Source organism: Micropterus dolomieu, linkage group LG08 (genome assembly GCF_021292245.1).
Source record: "Micropterus dolomieu isolate WLL.071019.BEF.003 ecotype Adirondacks linkage group LG08, ASM2129224v1, whole genome shotgun sequence".
In the NCBI taxonomy this organism is placed as follows: Eukaryota; Metazoa; Chordata; class Actinopteri; order Centrarchiformes; family Centrarchidae; genus Micropterus; species Micropterus dolomieu.
This window is the reverse complement of record NC_060157.1, coordinates 4,927,838-4,943,504: the sequence shown is the minus strand read 5'-3', so window position 1 is coordinate 4,943,504 and position 15,667 is coordinate 4,927,838. Positions and strand designations below refer to the sequence as shown.

The window sequence follows — 15,667 nt, the reverse complement described above, 5'->3', positions numbered from 1 at the left end:
TTTTTTACCTATAGACTTGCAGATTCTGTCAGGTTGAAGTTTTGCTGAGGAGGAAGTGAAACCTCCACCCATGTCTGCAAAACAGGAAACGCAAACACACCCATACAAAATTCAAATTTCATCCCCACATGCATTTATACAATTGTTTTCCTGTAGTCTTCTTATTTACGTTTTACCATAATGACTGTGTATTTCTGTTGTTCCTGTTGTGTCTAATACATTTAGTGTGGCATAATTTTATGCTGCAATCAGTAAGTCCCCCGTTGAGTTTGGAACTGGAGTAAAGTGAACCGCAGATTGCTGAGAATTATTCACACATGAAGCAGCCACGTACACATTCAGGTCACACACAGACATACAGACAGTACACACAGCGTATAATAACCATAGACAGTGCAAACAGATGGAAGAAGACCTCATTCACTAACTTATAGTCTCTTGCAGTCTTGTGCTTCCAATCAGACACCAGGAATCATCAGTCTGCCCATTAGGCTTTCCTAAGACATGAAATATTTAAGAAAATATAAATATTATAAAGCTGCATTAATCAATATTTTTTGTGATATTTAATCAAATGCAAGTCTAATAGAAAATATGTCACTACCTTGTAGTAACAAACTCACAGGTAATTATCACACAGCAGTTTTCAGCAAACTGATAAATTGATTGTACACTACATGCCCAACACCAAACAGTAGAGTGACAAAGTTGACAAATTAGCTGGTGAAAAAATGGTGTTTCTCACTGCAGTAAAAAAACAGTAATCTGTCTGAAATCTTTTCCAAGAATTCTTTGATGTTCTGGTGCAGTTATTAGGTGTTGCCCAATTTCAAATGACATTTTAGTCATCTGTCCAACAAACTGAACAAAAGGTGTAAATGCTGCTGTATATTAATATAATACAATAATAAAGTGTGCTGTAAAGTTCAAAATTCCTGACCTCTGGACTGATCTTGTAAATTCATGCAGAACTATATTCTATATTCAGCCTCCTATTTTGCTACCCATACACTCACACAAATACACACATGCCTGATGTGTTATGTACAAGCTGCTGTCTTCACAGACAAAACACAGGCAAAAATAAGAGTCATGTGCCATCAAGTGCAGTAAAAAAACAAACAAACACTGTACAAGCTCGAGTAAACTTTAAAAATACTTTTTGTTCAAGTACATGTGCATACATTATTCTGTTTTGGTTCAAGTGTGAAAAATAAATTGAAAGGATAAATATATATACCGTTTTCTACCAATATCCTGACATGACTGCCTGCCTTTCCTCAGCTAATGGTTTAAAGGAGGTGCTAAACATAACTGGCCATATCAAACAAATAGTGCAGAAAATAGCATATTCCTCCACTTATAATAGTCCAAAACCAATTTAAAATTGGCTCTATATAAAAAAGGGGCACATCATCCAGTAGTGAGAGTGAGACAGAGAGTGCATGTTGGTTGAACAGCCCCAGAGACATATTTACAGAATTAACACTGTTTTTTTTATGCAGCCTGGTGGATTTTCGGCTGTTGAACTCACGTGTCATCTTGTGTGCACAGAGCAGCAACTAACCCACTATGGACATATGGAGGCAAAGAGATAATAAACACTCAGCCCGGAGAAAGTAATGGCAGCTACTGTTTCTGAGGAAAGATGGGGGGTGGCATCTACAGTATCTGAAACATAATGCATATTTAATAACTTGTTAAATAAAACACCAAAGTGGTAATGAGCCCACATGCTAACGCTGCATGTAGTTCTGACCAACTCAACAGCAGCTAAGCTTCTGGGATGTTTAAATATATGTATATATGAATATATAATTTTCAGACAAGTTTCAGATTTGCTAGAAAATGTAGCATAAACTCACATGAATTAGAAATTTAAGTTTACATCAGTTGTCCTTTGATCATGAAAAACTGGTGAACCCTAGTAGGAACTCTCCTAACAACTAAAACTCTCAGGTTTTCATGTAAAGCCAAAAGATTTAAAGAAAAACAGAGTTTGTCTGCCTGATAACATTTATACAGGTTCAGTTTCTCAGGGTAATGTGGGGAATAAAATCAACCGTATGGTCAGTCCAAACAGCTTTGAACTCAGTTATGACTGTGATTGATATGACTTACAAAGCAGACAGTAAAGGTTAGTTATAGGGTAGTTTGTTGGTTTCTGGTGCAGGCCAGGGTTTGGGTTCAATTCTTTTCACATGTAATTTATTAGGATATTTCTCTTGCTGTCTCTGACTGGTCTCTTGTCTGTGTCCAAGAGTGACACGTATTGAACATAAACACACAGTCCTTAGGGGGAGGAAGAAAGAGACAGGGTTCAGCCAATGCTTTGCAATAACCCGGCAAGCTAGGTGTCAGTAACAAATAAAAACAGAACAAAAACACACCCTCATGTCATAGGTCTGATTCCAGTTTGGTAGTACCAAAGGTGGTTTGGCCAAGTCACTTCTTAAAGACACAAAAACAGGCTAGGTTCACATCTCAGAAACCACCATAAAGAGTGGCACGTAAAATAAAAATCAAATACACTAAATTGCCATAGCTGAAAAGATGCTAGCCACAAATATATACATACTATGCAAGAGTTTTGGGTAGGTGTGGTAAAATAAAATGCTGGAAAGTAAGAATGCTTTCAAAAGTAGACATGTTAATAGACTTTATTTATCAGTGAATGACTTAATCAGACTCTTGCACAGTGCTGTATATCATATAGTTTCCCATCAAGACAGAAATGACAGAACACATTAGTGCTGACAGTGTTGACAAAACTGTGGTTGTTGAGTTGGCTGTGTGTCCTTTATCATCATCATCATCATCATCAAAACATGATGGAACAACTATAATCGGAGCAGCTTTTGAGACAGCAGGTGTCTTGAGGGCGGGAGGTGAAAAACACAGACGTGGCCGATCCGGATAGGATTAACATCACTGCTGCAGAAATAAAATGATCTGACCTCCACTACAGACATAAATCCCTTTTGAATGGAGCTTATGATGCAGCACAAAATGGCCCATCAGATCATTAACGTCACTGCAGCTTCTTCAAAAGGACCCATTGACAGTTTATTAGCGTTAGTGCAAGATGTAAGCAACCCTGAATGAGTATACAGGGTCTTCCTGTGAGGGCCCATCTGCTTTCAGATTGATGACCGGACATTATTAATCTGACCACTTGTCCATGGATGGCTCTTTTAAGCCGAGGCATTATAATATTGTCCTCACTAAAAAGAGGAGAATGTAAACCAGAACAATCTACATGTCACTCTGATTTCTTTCCTTCTCCTGTCAGCAACTTCTAAACAGAAGAACCATAACTTGGAGATCCACGCTAAGGTGTGACTCACTCAGACCAAATCACAGTGTGTGTGTGTGTGTGTGTGTGTGTGTGTGTGTGTGTGTGTGTGTGTGTGTGTGTGAGTAGGTACATGCGTGAGCATGTTCATCATTGGGTTTCAGCTCTAAATCGATGTTCCATCCTCCATTATCATCTCCTCCGGCTCTGTCTCAGAGAGAGAGAGAAAGAGCCGGGGGAGGTCGTGAGACAACAAAACGAGTTAGAGAGAAAATAGAGGCAAAGAGAGAAAGTTAATTACAGAGGCAAACTGGACTCAGATTGAGAGACATGCTGCCACAAGAGGAAGCACTTAATGGACGTCTAGACAAGTGTTGAGGTCAAATCAACTACTACAGATCAGACTTGGGATAACTAGTTGATTGTTAGCTTCTAATTTGATGCAGTCAGAAATCTGTTGTCATTTTCACATTTGAAAAGTGTGTGCTGTCTGCATTTTGGGTCATTTTAGAAGGTGATGATAAAAAAAAACATTGTTTGTTGTTTGGTTTGTTGCACAAATACCTTGACACAACATCTGAAAGCAGTTGAGGGAAATCGCTGACATATCTGACACCCTCCCAATACAACAGAGGTGAATAAAATAGGTGGTTGTTGGACTGGTTTGATGGCAGAAGTCTCAGTTATGATGACCCTTAAAACTTTTATCCATCCAACCATTTTCTACAGCTTATCCCAGGCTCTGTTGTGGTGGAAGCAGTCTAAGCAAGTTTGTCCAGACGTCCTTCTCCCCATCAATGTTTTCCATCTCCTCCTGGGGGATCCCAAAGCGTTTCCAAGCCAGATGAGATATATAATCTCTCTTGCGTGTTCTGCATCTACCCCAGGGTCCGTTTGTTTGCTTGTATCCACAATCTTATTCTTTCAGTCACTAAACAAAGCTCATGAGGGTGAGGGTGAGAAAACAGACTGACTGGTAAATCTAAAGCTTTGCCATCTGGCTCAACTCCCTGTTCACCACCAGTGTTGTAATCAATTGATTAATGATTTGATAGATTGCTGCTGACCTGCCGGTCAGATCGACATACTGCCCCCACGTTCATGTGCTGAATTGCATCTCGCAGACGCGTAGCGTTAATATCTGGAGACGTGCACTACCTATGTTCCAAAGGAACGCAGGATACACATGGCAGCCATCTTGTGTAGTTAAAAGAAACTATATCCAGGGCTTAACACTTTTCCGCAGCGGGCAGGTCGCTCCACGATCTCCTGGCTGTGTACGCTCCACCGCCCCACTAACTCTCCGGTACGGGTTGTGTCGCTAGTACGACCGACACGCTGTGAACGGTTCGTGATCGGTTCGTGATCGTTCCCTCTGGCTGGAAGAATTTTACGCATGATCCATGCACTACTGCACCTGGGGACTCCCTGTAGTGCCACACAACTTTCTAAATTCTTCTCTCTCACTGTTTTTCCTTTGAAGTCTCAGCAGAATCTGATATTTTGACAAGGGCCAGTTTCTTGTTTTTTTATTGATTGACAAAATTATATTTGTACTAGATGGTTGGAAGGACAACCTATTTCAAGTTATGTTGTATTGTAATGAAATTCATTATTTAAAAAAATGTAATGTTTCCAAATGTCCAATTGAAGTTCTAAGCATTATAGTACTGTACTCTAGCCTCGTTCTTCTCTTGACAAATGTTGGGCTGATGTTCACAACTTTGTTGTCAGCTTTGTAGTATTAAAGAGCATAAAAGAGAGATCCTGTGTCCTCATTATAATAAGGATTTGTGTTGATCTGGGCATATATGAGGTGTAACTTTATATTGTTATTGTGCATCACAGGTGATGTTATGCAGTAATCCAAAAGTAATGTAGCTAGTTACTTTCAGCAGTGAGAAATCTAGTAAAGTAAGGCATTACTTTAAAAAAAGTTACTAGTAATGTGTAATCCATTACCTTTTTTGAGTAACTACCCTAACACTGTTAAACACAATGGTCTGGTACAACACATGCATTACTTCTGACAACATACCAGTCCACCTGTCAGTCTTACGCTCCATTTTACCCTCACATGCGAATGACACCCTGAGATACCAGAACTTGGGACAGCAAATTCACTCCCAACCCAAAAAAGACCCATAGCCTCAGACTTGGATGTGCTGATTTATATTCTCATACTCCAAGTCTGAGGACCTCAAAACTTACTAAAATCAAAACTATCTGCATGACTACCTACTAAAAGGGCTAAGTGTGTCATATAATCTAAGTGCAGGCTGAACAGTTGATTGACTGAGGAACAATTGACAGCCTGGTTGGTGACAAGGCACGTGTCTGGGTGAGCCGTTCTGTCAGGACTTATTCATCTCACCATCATCACCCTGTTATCACTGTCAGTCTATCTCCCTCTTACACTCAGCAGGAGTCTCTCTCTCATTCACACTCAGACTTGCGACAAGATAATGATATAGCATGACAAATCCTGTGTGTATGTATTTGTCTGAAATAGGAGAGACAAACATTTTAATAAAATAAATCTACAGACACTATAAGTGTAATGCCTCCAGTATGCTGCAGAGGCCTTGCATAAATTGGCAGAGTACGTAATGCCACTGTTTCCTACCCTCTGTCTCTCGGTCCAACGTGTTATTAATCTGTAGCCTATCTATATCTACAGAGGAGAGAAGGTAGAGACCGGTGAAGCAAATGGAAAGAGGCAGAAAAGAGTAACAGGGACAGATAAGGCACAGAAAAGAGTGAGAGTGTCTCCTCTAACACAGTGATGAGTGAATAGATAACGGCTCCAGTCACATACCAATTTATCTGCCACCTCTCCACCTTCTCCCTCTCTGTTCTTGGTTTCTCTTACTAACCCTCTCACATCTCCAGTCTTCCTTGTCTTTTACCTCCTTTAAATGTTTTGCTCCCTTTTTTCCAGTGATGCAGAATTTTCACACATCCCCCTCTGTTAATCTACAGCCATGCTAGTAACTCTGTGAGGCTGTAACATCAGCATGCTAACAATGCTAGCATGCTAACATTTAGCATGTACAGTGTATTATTGTATTATTGTATTCTCCATCTTACCTTAACCTGTTAACATGCTAACATTTGAACCAATACATTTTTTTCTTGGTGGTAGATGAAAAGTCAGACTAGCACCATTTTTACAATTAACCCTGAGGAAACAGGAATGTATGTTTCATATAAGCAGCAACCTCCAGATCTGAAAAGTGAAGCCAATGTGGAAGTGCCTTAAACTTGCATTCTTTCTAATTGCCAGCAGGGGGCGACTCCACTGACTGCAATTCATTGTTTTCAGTCATGTGACATGGGCGGTGACCTGGAGGGCAAAACAACAGACCAACATAGCGCCTCACACCGCAACTCCCCTGTAAAGACACCGAAAAAGCAGTAAAATTTAATTTGGATCACCTTTCAACTTAAGAAAAAGACAGATATAAACACAAACTGCAAGTGTTGGACATATCCAATCTGTATAACATCACAGCATCCACTGCCGCATTTCTACCGTTAATAAACGCCAGGTCCCTGCCCCCGCTCGACCGCGGTATGTTTACCTTGTGGGAATTAGAATTGAATTAGCATCTGTGAATTATGGATGCACCTGCTAACCAAGCTAGCTAGCTCCACCCTCTTGTCCAAATATGGTCACTTCAGTCTATGGTATCAAATAGTTGTCAAGATATTTTACTAAACTACAGATGTCAGCCTCATGGTGGTGCTAGAGGAAAAGTCAGGGGATCACCAAAGTCAGTGGGATTCATCCTCTGGGAACCATGAATGTCTTTACCAAATGTTGTGCTATCCCATAGCAGATGTTGACATATTTCTCTTGCTAAATGCTGCTCTATGTGTGAGCAAGTAGTGTTCAGTGGATTTTTAGCATTTTTTCACTACCTTATGTAGCAGAAAATGTCCCTACAAGAGGAGTGAGAGCGAATCAAAATATTAAAGTTGTGGGTTGGACAGCTAAACAATGATCTCAGACTCACTAACAAGCACCATAAAGGCAAGAGGTGCTGCATATTCAGCTGATAATTCTCTGTAGGTTCATCATTAAAAGCAACCTTTTTCACATTGTCATTTTGAGTTATTATAAAAAATATAAATTATAACAGCTTTATGTCAGAAGCTTTACATGTCCATTCACTATCCCAGTCACTCTCACTTCACACCTTGCACACTACCGCTTGCATTGGCACCAAATTTTGGCCTTGGACATAAGATGTGCGCTACAGAATTAAACAAAATAAACATAATTCTGGGCATAATAATTAATAATTAAAAAAACTCAAATTAAGTTACAGGTTAGGTTACAATCCTGGCAGAATACTTTGTTATTTATAGAGGTACTGTATTATTCAAAATGGACTTTCTGGATCATATTTCATCTTCTCCAGTACCTGTACACACATGCCCACACCAGTGCAGCCCCTTTTTGTCTAACACAGTGTTGTTTTCTGAACACGTCTAATACTGGCATCTTTCCAAATCTCCTACTTCTTATCCCTCCCTAACTCTTGTGTTTTCACTTCCTCTCTATTTCTCCTCGATATTAATCCATTACACTCATCACCTCTCCTCTCTTCACCTCGTCACCTTTCCTGCCCTCTCATCTGCTCATCTCCAGCTCTAACCTCCTTGACCCTTCAGTTCTTTCTCTCCTTTCTCCTATCTTTATCACCCCTCCTCTTTGCGGTATTATGCAACATAAAACATTAATGGTATATCTTTATCTAACATAAGCCCTGTTAATCCTGTTGATTGATGGCTTTATCTGGAGTAGCAAACCAACAGGCACAAAACGGTTGTAATGGTTCACTTCTGGCTCATTAACTGCATACGGGTGGCAAAAGATTGGTTGCATTTATTTTTTTTCTGATATATTCTTTGCTGCAATGACCTATTTCTGAGCTGGAAATTGCTACTGTTATGGCTACAGTAAAGGTCCACATAATTTTGTATTTTAGTTGTTAGAAGACTAGTTTGATTGTTTAGTCACTTTTTGTAGAGCTCATGTAGTCTTGGTGCACATGTCATTTTTGGGGGCTATTATTATTATTATTATTATTATTATTATTTTTTTTCTTGAAACCTTCATTCATTTTCTCAAAACTTTAAACAAAACTATATAATATATTCACAAAACTCCTGACTCTTCTGGCAAAATCAAACAATTGCCTGAAAACCATGTAATCTATGCTCAACACCTCTTTCAAAACATAAACACAGTCAATATATAAAACACAACAGAGCATTCTTTAGACACTACATTAAAAAAATGAGATCACAGCGTCCAGGGAATGTTTTTTGGCATATAGGAAACACATTTTCAAATTTTAAAAAGTATAGTAATCACAACTTACTACAGTAAATATCTAGTATACCGTAAGTACTGCAAGTAATGCAGTATTGAATATTTGTACTTGCATAAAAATACAGTACTGTAAGCCCAGAGAACAGAGAAAACTCTATGAAAAGCCTATTACATAAAAAAATGTTGTGCAGAATCAAAGGCAATGAGAGATTAATTTTGCCTCACCATCACGTCTTTGTGCTGGGTCCGGCCAGAGGACTCCGTTCACATCGCATGCAACCTTGTCCCTTGCCAAGCAAAGGAGGAAAACCCTCTGGTGTGCTGGATGCAGCCTTACTGTACACTGCACACCTATCTCACCACAGGCCAATTCCATTGCCTGTAAGAGATTTTACCTAGTAAATGAGTCATATACATTCCACTACCAGGCAGAGAAAAATTCTCATTCCTTTATCCTTTATTGGATTGAGGTAAGGGCTGTATGGTTGAAGGTAAACATTTATGAATCACTGGTTGCTAGTTGATATTGAACCACTTGCTTAGAGGGAAACCACAGTAAAAGCTGACGTTGTCAGATAGACAGGATGGACTGCCGGCTGATGATCCTGCTGCTCACTCTCAAACACAAAATTCCAAAGACCACCCAGAAAAGTAAGACAGTGTTCAGTGTAATATGGCCCCAAGGTCAAATGACAGTCACTTACTTATAGCTTGGTCAAAGTGTGACATTGCTACTACACTGGCCAGGGTCTTGACCACATATAGGTTTTATCACATCATTAGAAATAAGTGAGCAGAATTATGAGTTGTTGTGTGTAAAAGCTGTGTTGTAGTTGTGTTTAACTTTTGCGTCATGTATTTAACATTTTGCAACACAAGTGATTCACAGTGCAAAATGTGTTTTGGTGTTTGAGAATGTATTTAGAGTTTTGCAAAAAGAGTGCATGAGATTTGCAACTTAACTACCTGAACTTGTTTAAGGTTTTGCCAAAAGAGTGACTGATTCGACAAATGGATTTAGGCTACTGAGCATTTGGTTCAGAGAACGGGGTTTAGTGTTTAAGCAATTGTGAAAAACTAATGTTAAGTGCTAGTGTATGACCAGTAAATAACAACCTTACTACTACTAATAATAATGAATTACATTTATATAGCGCTTTATCATAGATACTCAAAGCACTTCACAGTGAAGTGGGGGGGACTCACCTCAACCACCACCAAGTATTTTGTTAAACTTTTTAATAAACGTAAAATGTATTCCCTTAAATTCTGCATAAAATGTTTTCCATTCTGGAAGCAAAAAATATTACTATCTTACGTTTCGTGCACATAACAGGGTTGCTTTGGTATACATCATGCAATTCACCCTTCGCTATGCCATGCCCCGAACACGAAGCTGGCCAATGACAGCGAAGTATAAGACTCGCCTTAAATTAGGTCCGACACTTTCATGGCTGCACTCCATTGACTTGTATGTAAAAGGAGTTGTTTTCTAGCTTTATTTTACTGTATTTTTAAAAGGTTAAACGCTGTTCCTGGGGAACTTGTAATAGTTACAGTCGCCACCCAGAGAGGTTGAAAGAAGAAGTACGATTTATTCCCTTTCCAAAACCTAAAACAAATCCAGAAAATGTAGGCTGTGGATTGTTCCTAATGTAATGTTGGTTTGCTAATGCTAACTAACTTACTACTGAATGTAACGTTATATAGCCCTACTGTTCTGCTTTTTAATGATTGTAATAGTGAATAGAGACCTACCAGCTTTAAAGGAATAGTGTTGATCCTTAATATCATTGTCTTCTGTCTCAATAGCCGCCTGAATACAGCCTTCAAATGCACAACACAACTGCAAAACTGCCTGCTTCTTTCTAAGATTGCTTTTTCCACAAATTTGACAACATCCTGGGAGTGAAATAATAGACAGTGGCAGCGCCGTGATAAAAGTCTGACAGGTCTGTTTGTTAGACTTAGCAACAGTAACTAAGGGGGATGTGGTTTAGCGAAGGGTCAATTATTCAATTCATGTATGCAACATTCATTTCTTTTTTTTTTTTTTTTTTTATTTATTTTATTTATTTGCAAGGACAGTGCATATTAACATGACTTAACATGGCTCAAAATATGCCAGAGTTAGCCAAAAGGCTATTTTTCATCTGTAGTCCTAGGCCCGATGTACAATAGGCACCCTGAAAATAGGTAATAGGTAAAACAAAAATACAATAAACATTACATTTGCTACATTAGCAGGAATAAGACGCCAAAACAAACATGCAACAAGAAGTTCATGCGCTACAGAGCTTAAGTAGAAATGCAGCTGGAGGCGACAGAACATAAGAGCACAAGCTGCAGTTCATAAAACAACTAGAGTCAATATTAAGAACACAGTCAAAGACATTAGTCAGTTATAATACAAAGCTTAAGAGGCAGAATAAACATTAAAATGCAGCAGTATCGAAAAACAACAACAAAAAAACAAAAAAAACATTAGCGGGTTGTAGAGTCACTTAAGTTCATAAACTTTGTGAAAAACACAAACTGTACAAATTGTTCAGAGGACTGTACTGTTAGCCTCGTGATATCTGTGGAAATTTGATCATAGGACTGTTTTGCAGCCTCTGTTAATTTGCCCATTGATGTGAACAGATGTTAGCTGTAAGTTAGCCAGCAATGTATGCACTGATCTTGTTTTTGTGACACCTCAGACTCGGACTCACCAGGAACTTAATTCCTTTTTGTTGTTAAATATTTTTCTTTCTCTTGTCGTAGATTCGTTAAAATGAATAATTTTCTTGAACAAATTTCCATTAATTCACAACATTGACTTTGTTTACAATCACATTGCTTCTGAAATTTGCACGGCATTCTGCCAGGACATGCCTTCAACCGCAAAGTCCACCGAGTCCTACTCCACCGCGTTACGGCTGCGGAGCTAATCACGGTCAATCTAGTTAATGCTTGCAGACGTGGCTGCAGCACGCCCCAGATGCAGCTGTCCACTCCGCAGAGAATAGGCAGTGGGTCTATTTTTGACAGAAGCTGCATCAAGCAGCATAGAGCAGATCGAACTGGGCAGGAAGTCAGACACAGAATGACATAGAGAATCCGATTTTCATAATAAAATTACCTGTGCAGACTCCCGATCATAAAACAACAATAAACCCAGTTAAAACAGACAAAAAAAGAACTTTTACATTTAACTATGTAGCCTACTTAATCATAGTTGAAGCATAAAAAGCAAGCACTGATGACCAAATCAACAAAAAAACACGTCAGCAGAATCAGGCAGGCAAAATGCTCTGATCCCTGTGGGATATGCAGCCATGCAGACAACATAACAAAACCTGACAGAGAGCTGTGAAGAAGGTAGTAGAAACACAAAAAGGACAAATTCAGTCAGTGGACTTTCGGGAGTTAGGCTTATATAATTAGCACATGTTGGGGTTCTTTTATTGTATTTAACAAGTACAGTGAATGACTGTAAACTAACTTCACATTTATCTCAAATTATTATCCAGCAACATAAATGTTTACCATCACCATGGTGATTGATGGTGCTTGGACAGTTTCACGTTCCATTCCGAGGGCCTCGTCCTTTGGAAGAGACTGAGTCTGAAATGGGACGCCAAATCTGGCTGTCCTTGGTACAAATGACCCAGACGTGGTGCGATTGCAAAATACTTCCCCTTTTAATAAAGTGACCGTGACATTGGACCAGCACAGCCATTACATGTGTCCTCCTGCTCATTAAACCATGCAACCAAGGACATGAGACTGTCAGCTTTGTGGGTGTGTGGGTATGCCACTGCATCTATTTGTTTTTCTAATTTGTAGCCTGTGTTAAAATATAAGTCATTAACACTAGTACTTGCAGTCTGTGTGTGTGTGTGTGTGTGTGTGTGTGTGTGTGTGTGTGTGTGTGTGCGTGCGTGCGTGCGTGTGTGTGTGTGTGATTGATTGCGAGCCGACAGATGTGACTGAGGGGAATACTAAATAGGGCGCCACAGAGCACCGTGACTGACAGGAGAAGATAAGGGCAAAGAGACATACCCTACATGGAAAGACAGACAGAGAAAGATAAATGGAGGGATAAACAAGATGAAGAGAGACATAGCAAGAGAGCAAATGAGAGGGTTGAGAGAGGTAAGGAATGTTGATAGAAAGAGACTGCTGCCTGTCAGGACAACCTGGAAACATTAAGTAGTGCCACAAACTGACACACTGATCTTTTTTGTTGTTGTAGATATATTGTTGTCTTTTTTGTCAAGATATGAAGAGAGTAGGGTGAACTGGAACTGAACAGAACAGAGCACGTGTTCACTGGAGCCAAGTTATGTCAACTTCTGGTTTATTTTTCGACTGACCTGCCTGCATCTGTAAAGTCTGCACAGTCACCTCAACTGCCTCTTCACACGTCAACAAGGAGCAGCAGTTCTACTCTCAACTCCTTCCGTCACCTGAGGGTGAGCCCAGCATACCTTTTATCTGCTGTTTTATCTGTGTTCTCCATAAATAATCACAGTAATTTTTTTGCAAACTGGCCAGGAGTTGTTAACATAAGACTATGGTTCCAAAATGGGAATCACATTTCTTAATACAAATGAGCACAACAAAATGAGTCCTAATTCTTGTGATGAATTGGAAGATAATTTCTGGTCCAGAATGAATGTGACTGTATCTAATAAAATCTGTCCCACTGGATTAATTCCTTCCAACATTCTGTGAAAAACTTGAAGAAGAAGAAGAACTTTGGCTGTTATTTAACAATCACTTTTAAAGCTTCGGAAGACCTGCAGCTAATCTTTTGGCGTCCTTTAGTGTCAGTCAAAAAAATACAAACAAATATGCATGGTATTATTTGTGTGTGAGAGACATAACAGGAGCTATACAGGCTAACTGGCTTGAATATTGAAGGGGGGGTGTGTGTGTTCAACAACGTTTCAGTGGATTTCTCAAATCAATACACAGCTAAATTGGCTCATTTACTTTACTTACATAAAATAGGAGTCATTTCAACACACACACACACACACACACACACACACACTTCTGACTGAACCAGTTGCCACAACAAGTGGTTATGTACCTTCAATTAACCCCTTGTGTTAAATATAAAACCAGCTAAAGGTATAACAAGATGTTGACATTGAAAACTGTGAAAAAGTGAAACTTTGACATCATTTTGTCACATATTCAGACCTCTATTCTATTGTTGGGTACGTATATGGATTTGGAGTTCATCATCCAAGGATCATAAAAATCCACAGCAAATTTCATGGCCAGTAAATGATTTATTTCTCAGGTGCTGGACAGACAGATACAGTCAGAAATAAATAAAAAGTATACTCACTTCATACGGTCTAATCACTTTGTGGGTAAGCATCAGCCAAATGACATGTGATTATTGTATAGCATGAGCAAAAAATATCGACTAATAAATGACAACAATCTAAATCAGTTCTACGCATAAGTCCTCTAAGCCTTTAATAAATCCATTAAATAACAGGAGCATAATCAACGATTGCCTTGTGGAGAGACGTGTTTGATAGATTGTTTTTCATAAACTGGAGTCAAGTAAGAAGAATGAATGAGCAGGCAACTCAGATGGAGAGAAAAAAAAAAGAGTAGTGATGGAGGAGAAATGACAGCAAATAGATGTGGAGATGGTAAGAAAATGCAGAGGCAGAGACAGGAGTGAGACAACTGCAGACAGAGATTGAAATAAAGTGACGCAGCAAAGGAATGAGAGAAAGAATGATTTAAATAATCTGATGAACTGAAACCGATGTGTAGAAAAAATACAACTGAAAATTTAATAAATAAAAAAACAAATAGAAGGGATGAACAGATGCATGTCCTCTTATGTGTCTTCAAGCAAAAACAGAAGTATCACAGAAGACATCAATTGAAAACAATAGAAAAAAGATTGGTAAAGTAAATAATGGAGAACAAAAAGCATGAAAATATGTTTTATTTTTAGCCCAGTGTAACAGATGTAACCAAGGGAAAGAAGACAAAGTACTTTCCTCGTCTAGTCATTTATATCCTTTACATACTGCTTCAGCGCTGTGCATTCCTTTTGTTTTTATTGTTTGACTTCAGTGCTGTAGCACAGCAGTGTTCAGCAGGGAAACAACAGCCTGAGAAAAAAACAACAAATTACAATGAATAATATGCAAATAGAATGAATCACATTAGTGTGAGAGACTGTTTAAAAGTTTGAATTTATTTATCTTTATTACACAGAAATATTACTAAATTCTTATCTGAAGTTGGTGAAACACTTTCACTCTTATGAAACTGTATTTTGTGTGAAAATGTCGATTTTGTCTACAACTATTTCACATGTGAGACCATACTGACACTGCAACGTATTGGACAAATTAGGTGATTCTTCAGCATGTGTCATGGCTGAAATCAAGGTTACAGGAATACAGGGGTAGGCAATGCAGACTGAGTCAGATCTGGTGCAGGTGACTGATTTAATATGAAATCCACTGAGTCAAACCCAAAGAGGGCAGGCAGGTAAACAGGCAAACAAATCAGATAAGAAGCAGGCAGGGGTGTAACGAGTTGGTGCGGGGTCCCGATGCAAGATGGTCATAGTGGGCATCTCCCATCACAATCAAATGGCATAATGTCAGTAGAAAATTAAAAGAAGTGAAAGCTTGAAGCTGTAAAACAACCAGCCACAGCGAAATGCACTGCACAGTTGACACCAAAAAAAAAAAAAATCCCAAACTGCATTTTATACAGAAGATTAGTTATAATGGGCGGCCCGGTGCAGTGGGCAGCGGTGTCGCCTCACAGCAAGAAGGTCACGGGTTCAAACTGGGTGGCCCCGGTCTTTCTGCTTGGAGTTTGTATGTTCTCCCCATGTCTGCGTGGGTTCTCTCCGGGTGCTCCGGCTTCCTCCCATCGTCCAAAGACATACAGACTAGGTTAACTGGGGACCCTAAATTGTCCTTAGGTGTGAGTGTGACTGGTTGTTTGTCTATGTGTGGCCCTGCAATGGATTGGTGGACTTGTTC

The 15,667-nt window shown here is 39.2% G+C and overlaps 1 long non-coding RNA gene across 2 annotated transcripts; it reads right to left on the bottom strand.

Annotated features, from left to right (window-relative positions):
• On the bottom strand, window positions 1-8,947 carry LOC123975613. 2 transcript variants are annotated; one of them, XR_006826113.1, is made up of 3 exons: window positions 8,865-8,947; window positions 429-497; window positions 1-74 (listed from the first exon to the last, which is right to left on the bottom strand). It is a non-coding gene; the product is annotated as an uncharacterized LOC123975613 (long non-coding RNA). The 2 variants fall into 2 exon arrangements; XR_006826114.1 differs by lacking the exon at window positions 8,865-8,947 and adding an exon at window positions 624-693.
• Between the last annotated feature and the right edge of the window lie 6,720 nt (window positions 8,948-15,667).